Source organism: Pollachius pollachius (assembly GCF_949987615.1).
Source record: "Pollachius pollachius genome assembly, chromosome: 7".
NCBI lineage: Eukaryota > Metazoa > Chordata > Actinopteri > Gadiformes > Gadidae > Pollachius > Pollachius pollachius.
Genome location: NC_136940.1, coordinates 27,528,097 through 27,545,024, shown reverse-complemented (window position 1 = coordinate 27,545,024; position 16,928 = coordinate 27,528,097). Strand labels below are relative to the sequence as shown.

Here is a 16,928-nt window from a genome sequence, read left to right as displayed (position 1 = left end):
AGCTCTCTGTGCCCTCTAGAAGGAATTGAACCCCTGTCGCTGTGGTACGGACGGGTCCTTAATGGGACGCAGGAGGTTCCATAGGAGCAACCGTTTTTGATAGGATTTATTGGAGCTATTTTACCTTATTGTCTTTTTTAACGCTTAATTACTGATGAATTTAAGATGACAGAATTGAGTCACACTGACGCGGGACTCTCACTGACTCTACCCGGTGAACCACTGGGGCTAACCTGCTTGACCCAACATCGAACCCCTGTCGCTGTGGTGAGGCCTGGGCTTTAGTGGTACACACTCTACCCAGTGCACCACCGGGACAACCTAAGTTTGACTTGTTTTAGTTAAACTCATTTAAATGCATGAGGAATCGCTCCATCTGGTCCTGAAATGTGGTAGTGATGAAAAGCCTTATAATCAGTCAGTAATTGTACACAGGTGTGCAAACAAACAATTTGAACTAGTGAATGCTGAGAGAGCAGAGTCTTTTACTATTCCCGATACCCTTTGATGCTTTTGAGCATTAAATGCAAATTTTTGATATTTCTATCAATTTTCATCTATTTTTGCATGCATGTTAGAGCTTGGAGCCAACACAGACTACCTGATAGACTACCAGACAACTTCAACAAACCAAGTAAGTGCAATAACCGCCTCTACATTTATTGTCAATGGGGAAATCCAACAAAGACAAAAGGCCAAAATATATAATAATAAAAATAATAATAATAATAATAAAGAAACAGTCACAAAGCATATCCTCAATGGCACAAAATGGCAACACATTTATTTTAACAATAACAGAAGTTAAATACATTCAAAATACCTGCAGTATAGCCTGCAAATATATATTAAATTGTAATATAAAAATAGGAGGTAGAAAAGATTATTATTTTTGGCCGTTTTTACAACGTTTTTTTCGGCCGTTAGCTGTCACAAGGACAGGTTCGTCCATTATGTCAAAATCCATGACCATCAAAATCCAAATTGAATCGCTAAAGAATATAAACGTAAATGTACTGTGTTGTTGATATCTGACAGCTGTCCAAAAAGCAGCTCCTCAGGGCGCCGCCATTTTGAAGTCACATGATTCCATGTTGCGTTGTGATTGGTTCTAAGAACGTAGAGGCTTTTGTTGACAAAGGGAAGTGATGTTTAGAGGTTTTTGCATACAAATGGAGATTTCAGACCAGGAAAATAGTGGTATATAGCGGGTTTTGACGAGAAATTAACCCTAACCCTAAAGCATACTACGTGCAGAGAGCATTCACTCAATGTCTTTATCTCATTTTTGACGGAGGTGGCGTTTAGAGGCCTTTGCATCTGAACTCTTCATATGTTCAATGGTGACACACAAAAATGACCACTTCCAACTTGAGGACATTTACCTATTTCCAACTTCCAAATTGTAGACATGAACCAATTGCTGTTGGTGGACTTAGACTATACATTGATTTTTAACGAACTTCCAACTTCAGGACATTTACCTACTTCCAACTTCCAAATCGTAGACATGAACCGATTGCTGTTGGTGGACTTAGACTATACATTGATTTTTAACGAACTTCCAACTTCAGGACATTTACCTAATTCCAACTTCCAAATTGTAGACATGGACTAATTGCTGTTGGTGGACTTAGACTATAAATTGATTTTTAACGAACTTCCAAGTTCAGGACATTTACCTACTTCCAACTTCCAAATCGTAGACATGAACCGATTGCTGTTGGTGGACTTAGACTATGCATTGATTTTTAACGAACTTCCAACTTCAGGACATTTACCTACTTCCAACTTCCAAATCGTAGACATGAACCGATTGCTGTTGGTGGACTTAGACTATGCATTGATTTTTAACGAACTTCCAACTTGAGGACATTTACCTACTTCCAACTTCCAAATAGTAGACATGAAGCAATTGCTGTTGGTGGACTTAGACTGTACATTGATTTTTAACGAAGTTCCAACTTCCAAATTGTAGACATGAACCGATTGCTGTTGGTGGACTTAGACTACACATTGATTTTTAACGAACTTCCAACTTCAGGACATTTACCTACTTCCAACTTCCAAATTGTAGACATGAACCGATTGCTGTTGGTGGACTTAGACTACACATTGATTTTTAACGAACTTCCAACTTCAGGACATTTACCTACTTCCAACTTCCAAATTGTAGACATGAACCGATTGCTGTTGGTGGACTTAGACTATACATTGATTTTTAACGAACTTCCAACTTCAGGACATTTACCTACTTCCAACTTCCAAATCGTAGACATGAACCGATTGCTGTTGGTGGACTTAGACTATACATTGATTTTTAACGAACTTCCAACTTCAGGACATTTACCTACTTCCAACTTCCAAATCGTAGACATGAACCGATTGCTGTTGGTGGACTTAGACTATACATTGATTTTTAACAAACTTCCAACTTCAGGACATTTACCTACTTCCAACTTCCAAATCGTAGACATGAACCGATTGCTGTTGGTGGACTTAGACTATACATTGATTTTTAATGAACTTCCAACTTGAGGACATTTACCTACTTCCAACTTCCAAATAGTAGACATGAACCAATTGCTGTTGGTGGACTTAGACTGTACATTGATTTTTAACGAACTTCCTACTTCAGGACATTTACCCACTTCCAACTTCCAAATCCACATGAAGCAATTGCTGTTGGTGGACTTAGTGTATGAATACATTTTGAATTAGTATAAAAATTCCAAACTACTGATAATTAGTTTTACCATGGTTCACTACTGCCCCCTAGAGATTTTCCAAATAACACTTCCAAATTCAGAAATTACTGATGTTTAGTTTTACCATGGATCACTACTGCCCCTAGTGATTTTCCAAATAACACTTCCAAATTCAGAAATTACTGATGTTAAGTTTTACCATGGATCACTACTGCCCCCTAGAGATTTTCCAAATTATACTTCCAAATCCAGGCATTAATTTTTCCGACTCAGTGCTGCCCTCTTTTGCCTGGGAGTTTCCGTTTCCAACTTCCAAATCCAGCTTCCAACTTCCAGCTTCCAACTTCCAACTTCCATTTCCAGCTTCCAGATTCCAACTTCCAACTTCCAGATCTAGATATGTTCAATGGTGACACTCTGACAAAAATTCCAAATTGGAGGGTGTAAGGTCGGGGTGAATCTGGGTGTTCCAAATCGCACATACAAACCCATGTTAAATTGAGCCACAACCCTAACCCCTAATCCTATCCTAACCCTAACCCCAACCCTGACCCTAGCCCTAACCCTAACCTCAACCCCGCCCCCCAATCTTATTCCTAACCTTAAGACTTTAACACTCCAAACAAACCCCAGCTGTTCTATGGTTTAAAGGGAAAAGAGCTGTGTGTCTATAGATGTATTAATTTGATGCCTTATAGCCCTCTGGTTTGGTTTTGGGGTGGAGGTGACCTTGTTGCCTTTCATATCTAGGCCCGTGCATTTAGTGCCACCGCCTTCGGCGTTGGCACTCAGCTTCTCATACCTAACCCGCCAGTGCCACTTATGTTGGGCTCTTGGTCGCCTTCGCCTCCCTACAACCTAAAATAACCCAATAATGTGGGTTCAGGTATATCGTTTGCAGGGCCACCACTGTACATCCATTTTTGATTGGCGTACTTTTTGTTTGGACTCTCTTGTTGTAATTATGTTCATTATGTTCAATATGGTTCTCGTGTTACAGTCCTTCTGATATGGTCTTACTGACATAATTATGAGGATACATGTTTTGTTACACATTTATATATACACAGATGTTTACTTGAGCGTGATGTTATATGTGCCTTGGCGACTTTCAGGTGGTGGAATTAACAGCTGGGCATCTGTCCCTTGTAATATCGGATTTGACCTTGTATCTTTATGTTTATATATGTATGTATATATATGTATGTATATATATATATATATATATATATATATATATATATATATATATATATATATATATATATATATATATATATATATTATTTTATATAATTGCTTTAATGTATTTTAGTTTCTTATTTTTGATTTATTATTTTTTATTTATTATATTAGAAAATTTTATTTATTTATAAATTTTTTTTCCTTTTTTCCGTTTCATTGGTTCACCCGGAACCGGAAGTAGCGTCAGGGGTCATGTCCGGTCGGGATAGTACCATGTTGAAGCGTTCGTTGTCTCTTCCGCTCTCTTCCACCTGTCGTAAGCCACACGTTGCTCGGTCGTTTTAAGGTTACTTGTTATTAGCAGCTGAGGAAGGTCTTTTAAGACCGAAACGTACTGCTTTAATTTGAATAAATCTCTTATAGATAAAACATCACGACTCCGATTTTTTACACGTTTTTTACGGGTTTTTAGTTCATTCCGGTTTTGTTTATTTCTGGATGGACCACCACGAGTGACCCACAGCAACCAAAATGGCGACAGACCGTTATGAGATGGACGACCAGTGGATTACGGTGACCCGTGGACGGAACCGAGGTAGGAATTACAATGAACCTGACCCCAGGGGCCTTAGACCTGTTCCTTCTTTTCACCAACAGGACCGCGTCCAGGGTCCCCGAGACTATCGACCCCCCAGGGCCCCTAGCCCATATCTTTCGGTTCACCGCCGTGACCGTGACGAGGGTCCTCGCGGCTATCAACCACAGTGGGTTAGCCGCAGCTATGCGGATGCGCTCCGCTCCGACCGTGGTCCTCACGGACGGGGGCCTGCCCCGAACGAGTACCCCCGCCCGTACGGTCGTGGGACTGCGAGATACGCTCCACCACGACACGACGGGTCCCGCAACAACGACGATCGCCGCTACCACCGCACAGCACGGAGACAGGGCGTCGCCGGGCGGCGTCGCCGTGTCCACGGACCCCCTCTCCCTACCCAGGACACGACACCTGGTACTACTGCCTCTGCTCCGGACCCAGACTTTTCGGGTAAAGTGCATGTTTTGTTGAGAATAATTAAAGTATTTCATCATTTAATTAATGTCACTGCAGAACAGGCCCCCGTCTCCATTTTGAAAATCACAGCCAATTTGGCTTTGGCTATTAAACCGGCGGCCCCGCATCCGGCCACGATGACGTTAATAGAGGGTAATGCGAGACATTGGGAGCACACAACAATGTTGATCCTTAGAGATCACTATAATGATACGTTGGCCAATGACAACCAGATTTTGTTGCAACTCCCTGCGGGTGATTGGCAACAGCCCTTTGCGGTGGCTTCCTCCTGGGCTAGACGCCATTTTGGTAGAAGACTCAACCCACAGACATTGCAGGATGTACATGCTATGCTCACACAAAAACTTTGTTTTGAGGTGACTCCACGACGGGAGACGGCCCCTCCCTCCACGCCAACCGGGGCCTCCGTGGTAGCAGAGCGACCCTCGGCACACGTGTCTGCGTCCGCCACAGACCCCCGCCCAGATAACCCCAGCGCCACGGTTGAGGTCCAACTCCACCCACCGCCCAGACACCAGCTGCTCCCCACACCCACGGGGTTCTCGGACTCGAGCGGCCATCCCCACAGCTCTGCAGCCGGCCCGGACCAGTCTCCTGCCTTGAGGGCCCCAGCCTCTCCCCCTCTCCCTCCCCGCCCTTGTTCTCCTCCCCCCCTCCTCCTCCCTTTTCCCGCCTTTTCTCCTCTCCCCTCTCCCCCCTCCTCCTCCCCCCCTTCTTCGCATCTGCCCTCACTCCAGGTCCCGACCCCTCCTGAGGCACCCGCTGCTCGCCCGGTGACCTGTGACCCGCCGCCGCTGGCCCCTCGCACACAAAGGACCGAGAAGACACGGACGACCACCCAGCCACCTCTCATCTCTGCCGGCTCCCCCTGGACCCCGGCTCGGACGTCAACCCCTTCGGCCGACGCTGGTGTTGCTGTGACTCCCCCACCGTTGCTGCTGGACCTGTCCACTGAGGAGATCCACATGTCACCGGTCTTGGACCCCACCGCAGCGGCGACAGACGACCCACGAGGGGGTTCCCTGCAGCAGCTTCAGGTGCCCCTGGCCCCAGCACTCATGGGCCCGACTCGTACCACGGCGCAGAGTCAACTCATCTTCACGAAACCTGCGTTGGAGACCTCCACTTCCACTCCAACCCGCAGGCCCACCCGCCACGTCAACACCAGCCAGAAAATGAAGGATTGGTCCCTTACAGCACGAAACAAGTGGGTTATTATGGGTGATTCTACTCTGACCAGAATGCCACCTTTTACGGAGGCGGACCTACAAGTGGATGCCTTCCCGGGTGCTACTTTTCGGCACGCGGAGGCTATTATGGCCAAAACAACTGTGTCGGCTGTGGTAGAAAAGGTAATTCTAGCCTTTGGCATTAACAACAGGGCACAGAAGGTCGAAGAGACCACTATCAAACAGCTACAGAAGGCCATTAAAATGGCTAAACTAGCCTTTCCGATGGCCCATGTCTATGTACCTCTGATTAACTTTTCGAAGGCTTTGCCCCATCTGGAACAGACCAATCTCTGCCGTCTTAACAAATATATCACCAATAACTGCAACTCTATTCCAGAGCTACCGGGTAGGGACTTCACCACGGACAGCGACCACGTTCACTGGTCCTACGACACAGCGAAGCACATGCTGCATCATTGGGTGCAGAGGTTAAAGTGTGTAGCCCCGTGAACACTATTTTGAAAACGGGGTCTAAGAATGTTATAATCCTTTGTAAACATTTTGAAATTACTGCTGCACAGCTTTTATTACTAAACAGGGGTCTTAATTTCATCCCGTCTGTAGGCAACAACAGGGGAATACGTGAGCAGACACAGCTGGATATCCATGCCTACCATAGGAGAGTTAAATTAGCGGTTCACTTTGAACACAAACAGGAATCTGTATGCCCACCTTTTACCCCCAAGTCCACCTGGGTTCCACCTGAGGGTGTACTGCCTCACCAGGTGAACCACCTAATACAGGCTGACCTACGCCACTTTCATGATGACCTTCGGATTGGGTGGGTCAGACCAAACTTAGAGAGTTTCGAGGTTGAAGCCCTTAGCTCGTTGCGTAAAAACAAACACATAGTCATAAAGCCTGCGGACAAGGGTAGCGCTGCTGTCGTTATGGACAGGACTCAATATGTGTGGGAGGCTTATAGGCAATTGAACGACACCAACTATTATTCTAGGCTTAAAAAACCCATCTATAAAGATACTATTCCCTTGATACAGGAGATTATTCAGTCACTAGTGGTTAAAAAATTCATTAACCACAAACAAATGGCCTATCTTTTGGGTGGGGCTGAACCCAGGCCCAGATTGTTTTATATGTTGCCCAAAATCCACAAGGATCCCTCCAAGTGGAGCAAGCCTGGTGAAATACCCCCTGGTCGCCCGATTGTTTCAGATTGTGGGAGTGAAACGTATTTCACAGCTGAATATATTGATTATTACCTTAATCCTCTTTCGATTAGGCATGCCAGTTATATCAAGGACACATACGATTTCGTGGCCAAAATCAGACAGCTCAGTATTCCTGTGGACTCCTTTCTGTTCACAATGGATGTGGATAGCCTTTACACCAACATTGATATCCCAGAGGGCATTCAGGCCGTAAAAAACATCTTCCACGAGTATCCTGACAGTAAGCGCCCAGACAAGGAACTCCTAAAATTACTACACATAAACTTAACCAGAAATGATTTTGAATTTGATGGCACGTTCTTCCTTCAAACCAAGGGGACGGCTATGGGTAAAAAATTTGCTCCTGCGTATGCGAACATTTTTATGGCCCAGTGGGAAACTTCAGCACTATCAGCTTGTGAGAAAAAACCCCTTCATTATTATAGATACTTGGATGACATTTGGGGCATCTGGCCGCACTCGAGAGAGGATTTTGATACTTTCTGTAGCTTTCTTAATAACCATAACGCATCCATTAAGATCAAGTCTACCTTCAGCCACTCCTCTGTTGATTTCCTTGACACTTGTACTTTTAAAGGTCACGACTTCATCCAGTCCCTTAAACTAGACATCAGGGTCTTCTTTAAAGAAACTGACACACATGCCCTGCTTTATAAGACCAGTTTCCACCCTAGACACACTTATGCGGGTTTGGTTAAGTCACAACTTTTGAGATTTCAGAGAATATGCACCAAGGAAGCTTATTTCATAGAAGCCACCAAGGTGCTATTTACGGCTCTGTCCACCAGGGGGTACTGCCGCTCTTTTTTACGCAAAGGTTTGAAGACTTTTACAAACACAAAACCATTAACGGTTGAGCCCTTACTCCCATTTATCACCACGTATTCCCCCACGGCAGTTAAATTAGTTAAGGTTATCAAAAACAATTTCAACAATTTTATAGTACAAAACAACCATTTGAAGGGGTTTAGGATTATAGCGGCCTTCAGGAAAAATAAGAACCTTCAGGATACCTTGGTCAGAGCTAAACTCCAACCACTGAGGATTCCCAGGCCATCGGGACATGGTGTTTTCTTTCAGACTCAATTCTGGGCGCGGAACCAACATAACAAAAATATTTTCCCTACACAGAGGGGTGTATCCGCTAAATCCAAGAACTGTGTTTATCTGATTTGGTGCAAGAGCTGTGGCGTACAATATGTAGGGGAAACGGGTAACACGCTGTTAACCAGATTTACACAGCACAGATATAATATCTGCAGGGCTAAGGGGCCTCATACCCCTCTCGTGGACCACTTTTTGCAACATGGCTGGCACAACCTCGTAGCCACGATACTCCAATCAAACCCTAGGTGGTCTATCGCCCAGAGGAAAAGAACTGAGAGGGAATGGATTGTTAAACTCGATACTTTAAAGCCGTTGGGCTTGAATGAGAGGGGAGGGCGATCATGAGGATTCTTATACCTAGGCCCGGTTGTCCCTAACCCTAACCCTTACCCTAACCTTGACCCTAATCCTTAACCCCGACCCTAACCCTAACCCCTAATCCTAACCCTAACCTTAACCCCTAATCCTAACCCCAACCCCAACCCCTATCCTAACCCCAACCCTGATCCTAGCCCTTAACCCAACCCCTACCTTAACCCCTAACCCTAACCCCGACCCCAACCCCTATCCTAACCCTAACCCCAACCCTGACCCTAGCCCTAACCCTAACCTCAACCCCGCCCCCCAATCTTATTCCTAACCTTAAGACTTTAACACTCCAAACAAACCCCAGCTGTTCTATGGTTTAAAGGGAAAAGAGCTGTGTGTCTATAGATGTATTAATTTGATGCCTTATAGCCCTCTGGCTTGGTTTTGGGGTGGAGGTGACCTTGTTGCCTTTCATATCTAGGCCCGTGCATTTAGTGCCACCGCCTTCGGCGTTGGCACTCAGCTTCTCATACCTAACCCTAACCCTAACCCTAACCCTACCCTAACCCTAACCCTAACCCTAACCCCTAACCCTAACCCTAACCCCTAACCCTAACCCTAACCCTAACCCTAACCTCATACCTAACCCTAAACCTAACCCTAACCCCTAACCCTAACCCTAACCCTAACCCATTCAGCCTGGATGATGGGGATTTGGGCTGTACTGACCTGATCTACCACGAGATCCCATTGATGGATGACGTCCCTGTTCGCCAGCGGTACCGCCGTCTCCCCCCATCTCAATTTTCACTGGTCAAGTCCCACATACAAGAACTGTTACAGCGAGGGATTGTGAGAGTGAGCTCCAGCCCTTACTCCTCCCCCATCGTAGTTGTCCAGAAAAAGTGTGGTGACATCCGGCTGTGTGTCGATTATCGACAACTCAACGCCAAGACGAGGAAAGACGCATATCCGCTGCCGCGCATTGAAGAATCTTTGGATGCTCTTACTGGTGCCAAATGGTTCTCAACGCTCGACTTGGCAAGTGGATACAACCAGGTGCCAATGTCAGAGAGAGACAAAGAGAAGACGGCATTCTGCACCCCGTTTGGCCTCTTCGAGTTCAACAGAATGCCATTTGGACTTTGTAATGCGCCAGGAACTTTCCAGCGCCTAATGGAACGTATCTTCGGGGATCAGAGTTTTCAGTCATTGCTGCTGTATTTGGACGATATCATAATTTTCTCCACATCCTTCAGTCAACACCTGCAGCGGTTGGAGATGGTCCTGAGTCGGCTCCAGCAGCATAACCTGAAACTGAAGATGTCTAAATGCCATTTTTTTCAGCGGGAGGTGCGATACCTTGGTCATATCATCTCCCCTGCCGGTGTGGCAACCGACCCAGAGAAGACCAGGGCAGTGGCAGAGTAGAAGCGCCCATCCACCGTCACTGAATTACGTGGCTTCTTGGGTTTTGCCTCCTTCTACAGGCGTTTTGTAGAAGGGTTCGCAAAGCATGCAGCCCCGCTTCATCGACTGGTTGGAGAGCTAGAAGGAAGCAAGAAAAAACCAAGGTTAAAGGTCAGTGCCAAGTTGGAAGGACAGTGGAGTGAGTCATGTGAAAAAACATTTCAGACACTTAAAAACAAGCTTGTCACTACTCCTGTCCTTGGCTACGCGGACTTCAAGAAGCCCTTTATCCTAGAAGTGGATGCCAGCCACCAGGGCCTGGGTGCAGTACTTGCTCAAGAACAGGATGGAGCCCGTCGGCCAATCGCATTTGCCAGCCGGGGGCTTAGACCAAGTGAACGAAACATGTCAAACTACAGCCCCATGAAATTAGAATTCCTTGCTTTGAAGTGGGCCATCACAGAAAAGTTCAGGGAATACCTTCTGGGGACGGCTTTCACCGTGTACACAGACAACAACCCCCTGAGCTACCTCCAGACGGCCAAGCTAGCAGCTGTAGAGCAACGGTGGGCATCCGAATTGGCCAGTTTCAACTTTGACATTAAATACCGCCCCGGAGCAGCCAACCGTAATGCTGATGCCCTTTCCCGTCAACCGAACACCCCAGCCGTACATTCCATTTCTGACATCGTGCCTGGTTTTAACATTCCATCACAAACGACTGGCTCCAAAAAGTACTCTCCCACACAACCACAGCTCACTGGTAACGTCATGGCAGTGGACGCAGCTCCGGTGCGGGAGAAGGCTGATCTGCAGGCCCTGCAAGCCACAGACCCAGTGGTCAAAGCATTTCTCCCCTACTGGAGGAGAGGACGCCCCCCAGACAGAGCAGAACGGTCTAGAGAACCCAACCAGGTTTTGGAGCTTGTCCGACAATGGAGGAGAATCAAGGAAAAGGGCAATGTGCTTTACAGAGAGGTACAGATGCCCCCAAGCCGACAGACAGTTCACAAGCTGCTATTACCAAAAGCACTACAAGCAGAAGTACTGACCAGTTTACATGACAATCACGGCCACCAGGGGGCAGAAAGGACGACAGCCTTGGTCAGAGAAAGATGCTACTGGCCAAATATGCGTTCAGACATTGACCAGTGGTGCAAAGAGTGTGAACGTTGCATCATTGCCAAAGCAGTGCGGCCCTCAGTCCGGACATTCATGGGACATCTGACGGCCTCCAAACCTTTAGAGGTTGTTGCCATTGACTTTACCACCTTGGAAAGAGCCAGTGATGGGAGAGAGCATGTCTTGGTCGTGACCGACGTTTTCTCCAAATTCACTCAAGCATATCCAACATCGGACCAGAAGGCCCATACTGTTGTTAAAATTCTCACGGAAAAATGGTTTTACACCTATGGAGTGCCTAAAAGAATTCATTCGGACCAAGGCCGCAACTTTGAAGGTGAACTACTCAAACGCCTTTGCCAGCTGTATGGGATTGCAAAAAGCAGGACGACCCCTTACCACCCAGAGGGAAATGGACAATGCGAGAGGTTTAATCGAACCCTTTTTGATCTTTTGCGCTGCCTCCCAGGAGAGAAAAAGCGAAAATGGCCTCAATTGCTCCCCCAGTTGGTGTTTGCTTACAATACAACAGTCCACCAGTCAACAGGTCATTCACCATACAAACTGATGTTTGGTCAGAAACCCCAGCTACCTGTTGACCTACTACTGGGGCAAGCGGATGAGGAGCCAGCTTCAATCACACCAGATGACTGGGTCACCAAGCATCAAGATCACTTGGCTTCTGTGTATGTGGCAGCTAAAAAGCATTTGGAGGCAGCTGCCACAGCCAGAGAGCAGCGCCAACCTCCAACAACCACAGCCATCCTTCCAGTTGGCACTCTGGTCTATCGGAAGAAACATGTACTAGGACGTAGAAAAATCCAAGATGTCTGGGAATCAACAGTCTACCAAGTGGTGAAATGCCTGGATAATGTCGTTACAGTATACAAGATCCAGTCCCGATCCAACCCAGAACAGCAGAAAACTGTTCATCGCTCTGAACTAAGACCAATCACTGAGAGAGGCGTGCTGGTCTCAGAACCACTAGTGGCCCCCCCTCCCCCCAGACAGAGGGATGAAACCCCCCCCTTAGGAAACGCTAGCGAGGATGAGGACAGCAACAGCAGCCTTCTGTCAGGTTTCATCAGCTACCCCTGTAACGTTAGCTCTATTGCCGAACAGGAGCCAGCCCCAGACCCCCAGCCCCCAGAGACTGGCCTTGTGTCCATGGAAGAACCTGCAGGTCTCCCAGAGAGCAATCCACCCTCTCCTGAAGGGCCAGAAACAGCCCTCCAGTTCTTGTTGGGACCAGAGATGATACAACGCTCCCACCGAACCACAGCTGGGCAGCATTCAAACCCATTCCGTCTACCGCAACCCCTAGCCCAACGGCCCCCAGACCCTTTAGCACACAGGCCACGAGACTAATGTTCCTGCTAAGTAAAGTGAGTTATGTCACCGGGACGGTGACCTTTTAAAGTGGGGGTGTATGTAACATATGGGACGCTAGGACCCAGGTCACCAGGTGGGGAACCTAGCAACAGCAGCCTCACAGTACATGAGACTAGGATCTCGCGGGACTTTGCAAGTCCACGTTTGTTCTCGTAGCTCACCCTCGTCCATGCTCCTGTTGCCGGCGTCGCAGGTCTGAGAAGAAAAGAGGTACAAACACTTTTCTGGGTCTATATGCTTGTGTTTAATGTTGAGTTTAGATTATTTACCTCTCCTTGCATTCTTAGTGTGTCGGTTGGTGCCATGAGGGTTAAACTGCATGGTACCTCGTACCTGTAGGCCTTACCTCGTAGCAGTTTAAGGTGGGAGCTACTAATAATGTCCACCTAATATGATGTTGCCACCCGTCTGCTGCTGTACATTTGGTGGTTTATTTAACTTTGTATTTCCTGTTATATTTGTAGATATTAATCATCAGCACTTTATGACAAGCAGCATTAGCTGTCCCAGTCAATCTACTGTATTACCTGGATGCGCTACAGCTTAGCTCAAAGCAGGTACGAGAGACTGGGCATGGGTATCATCTGGGTCAGTTTTAATAATACTGTTGAATTTCTTGTAATGTATTTATTCGGTCTTGTAGGCTGAACTGGCGACACACGTCGGCAGGGCAGCCACTGTTCTCTCCTCCCAGAAATCCTTATAATTAGTGTCTCCATTTTTGTTTTGTTGCGCTTACCTTGATAGTTGTGACCATCCACCTTTCCATGGTGTCGTAGAATTTAATGTTTGCTCTGGAAGTGTGCAGTGCCTTCGAACCTATAAGTATACAGTGTTTTGAGCTGTTTAAGTGTGCAGTGCCTTTGAACTTTTAAGTGTGCAGTGTCTTTTAAGTGTGCAGTGTCTTTGAAGTGTGCAGTGCCTTCGAACCTTTAAATACATAACAGTATTCACCTGGTTATGTGTGTGTCCAACTCTGGGTATCAGCCTTATCAAATACAAAAGTATTGATTTTATTGTTGAGGGGATATTGTTAAAATAAACTTTATTTTTGTACAACTTCAAGAGCCTCTGCTTGTCCTTGCCCTAATAGGTATTAACCTGAGTGGGGAGTGGTTGCTGTAAATTAGTCACACTGCGTGTAGTCCAGGGTCTCTCCCCTTTAAAGAGAGTGGCGTTGTCATACACAAGTAATCCTAGTGCCGGTCACATATTTATAATTTTTTTTCCTTTTTTCCGTTTCATTGGTTCACCCGGAACCGGAAGTAGCGTCAGGGGTCATGTCCGGTCGGGATAGTACCATGTTGAAGCGTTCGTTGTCTCCTCCGCTCTCTTCCACCTGTCGTAAGCCACACGTTGCTCGGTCGTTTTAAGGTTACTTGTTATTAGCAGCTGAGGAAGGTCTTTTAAGACCGAAACGTACTGCTTTAATTTGAATAAATCTCTTATAGATAAAACATCACGACTCCGATTTTTTACACGTTTTTTACGGGTTAGTTCATTCCGGTTTTGTTTATTTCTGGATGGACCACCACGAGTGACCCACAGCAACCAAAATGGCGACAGACCGTTATGAGATGGACGACCAGTGGATTACGGTGACCCGTGGACGGAACCGAGGTAGGAATTACAATGAACCTGACCCCAGGGGCCTTAGACCTGTTCCTTCTTTTCACCAACAGGACCGCGTCCAGGGTCCCCGCGACTATCGACCCCCCAGGGCCCCTAGTCCATATCTTTCGGTTCACCGCCGTGACCGTGACCAGGGTCCTCGCGGCTATCAACCACAGTGGGTTAGCCGCAGCTATGCGGATGCGCTCCGCTCCGACCGTGGTCCTCACGGACGGGGGCCTGCCCCGAACGAGTACCCCCGCCCGTACGGTCGTGGGACTGCGAGATACGCTCCACCACGACACGACGGGTCCCGCAACAACGACGATCGCCGCTACCACCGCACAGCACGGAGACAGGGCGTCGCCGGGCGGCGTCGCCGTGTCCACGGACCCCCTCTCCCTACCCAGGACACGACACCTGGTACTACTGCCTCTGCTCCGGACCCAGACTTTTCGGGTAAAGTGCGTGTTTTGTTGAGAATAATTAAAGTATCTCATCATTTAATTAATGTCACTGCAGAACAGGCCCCCGTCTCCATTTTGAAACTCACAGCCAATTTGGCTTTGGCTATTAAACCGGCGGCCCCGCATCCGGCCACGATGACGTTAATAGAGGGTAATGCGAGACATTGGGAGCACACAACAATGTTGATCCTTAGAGATCACTATAATGATACGTTGGCCAATGACATCCAGATTTTGTTGCAACTCCCTGCGGGTGATTGGCAACAGCCCTTTGCGGTGGCTTCCTCCTGGGCTAGACGCCATTTTGGTAGAAGACTCAACCCACAGACATTGCAGGATGTACATGCTATGCTCACACAAAAACTTTGTTTTGAGGTGACTCCACGACGGGAGACGGCCCCTCCCTCCACGCCAACCGGGGCCTCCGTGGTAGCAGAGCGACCCTCGTCACACGTGTCTGCGTCCGCCACAGACCCCCGCCCAGATAACCCTAGCGTCACGGTTGAGGTCCAACTCCACCCACCGCCCAGACACCAGCTGCTCCCCACACCCACGGGGTTCTCGGACTCGAGCGGCCATCCCCACAGCTCTGCAGCCGGCCCGGACCAGTCTCCTGCCTTGAGGGCCCCAGCCTCTCCCCCTCTCCCTCCCCGCCCTTGTTCTCCTCCCCCCCTCCTCCTCCCTTTTCCCGCCTTTTCTCCTCTCCCCTCTCCCCCCTCCTCCTCCTCCCCTTCTTCGCATCTGCCCTCACTCCAGGTCCCGACCCCTCCTGAGGCACCCGCTGCTCGCCCGGTGACCTGTGACCCGCCGCCGCTGGCCCCTCGCACACAAAGGACCGAGAAGACACGGACGACCACCCAGCCACCTCTCATCTCTGCCGGCTCCCCCTGGACGCCGGCTTGGACGTCAACCCCTTCGGCCGACGCTGGTGTTGCTGTGACTCCCCCACCGTTGCTGCTGGACCTGTCCACTGAGGAGATCCACATGTCACCAGTCTTGGACCCCACCGCAGCGGCGACAGACGACCCACGAGGGGGTTCCCTGCAGCAGCTTCAGGTGCCCCTGGCCCCAGCACTCATGGGCCCGACTCGTACCACGGCGCAGAGTCAACTCATCTTCGCGAAACCTGCGTTGGAGACCTCCACTTCCACTCCAACCCGCAGGCCCACCCGCCACGTCAACACCGGCCAGAAAATGAAGGATTGGTCCCTTACAGCACGAAACAAGTGGGTTATTATGGGTGATTCTACTCTGACCAGAATGCCACCTTTTACGGAGGCGGACCTACAAGTGGATGCCTTCCCGGGTGCTACTTTTCGGCACGCGGAGGCTATTATGGCCAAAACAACTGTGTCGGCTGTGGTAGAAAAGGTAATTCTAGCCTTTGGCATTAACAACAGGGCACAGAAGGTCGAAGAGACCACTATCAAACAGCTACAGAAGGCCATTAAAATGGCTAAACTAGCCTTTCCGATGGCCCATGTCTATGTACCTCTGATTAACTTTTCGAAGGCTTTGCCCCATCTGGAACAGACCAATCTCTGCCGTCTTAACAAATATATCACCAATAACTGCAACTCTATTCCAGAGCTACCGAGTAGGGACTTCACCACGGACAGCGACCACGTTCACTGGTCCTACGACACAGCGAAGCACATGCTGCATCATTGGGTGCAGAGGTTAAAGTGTGTAGCCCCGTGAACACTATTTTGAAAACGGGGTCTAAGAATGTTATAATCCTTTGTAAACATTTTGAAATTACTGCTGCACAGCTTTTATTACTAAACAGGGGTCTTAATTTCATCCCGTCTGTAGGCAACAACAGGGGAATACGTGAGCAGACACAGCTGGATATCCATGCCTACCATAGGAGAGTTAAATTAGCGGTTCACTTTGAACACAAACAGGAATCTGTATGCCCACCTTTTACCCCCAAGTCCACCTGGGTTCCACCTGAGGGTGTACTGCCTCACCAGGTGAACCACCTAATACAGGCTGACCTACGCCACTTTCATGATGACCTTCGGATTGGGTGGGTCAGACCAAACTTAGAGAGTTTCGAGGTTGAAGCCCTTAGCTCGTTGCGTAAAAACAAACACATAGTCATAAAGCCTGCGGACAAG

At 47.9% G+C, this 16,928-nt stretch overlaps 1 long non-coding RNA gene across 1 annotated transcript; it reads left to right on the top strand.

The window, feature by feature from the left end:
* Window positions 1–12,916: 12,916 nt before the first annotated feature.
* On the top strand, window positions 12,917–13,252 carry LOC307078700. Its single transcript, XR_013812005.1, has 3 exons — window positions 12,917–12,937; window positions 13,015–13,089; window positions 13,192–13,252. It is a non-coding gene; the product is annotated as an uncharacterized lncRNA (long non-coding RNA).
* The last annotated feature ends 3,676 nt before the right edge of the window (window positions 13,253–16,928 follow it).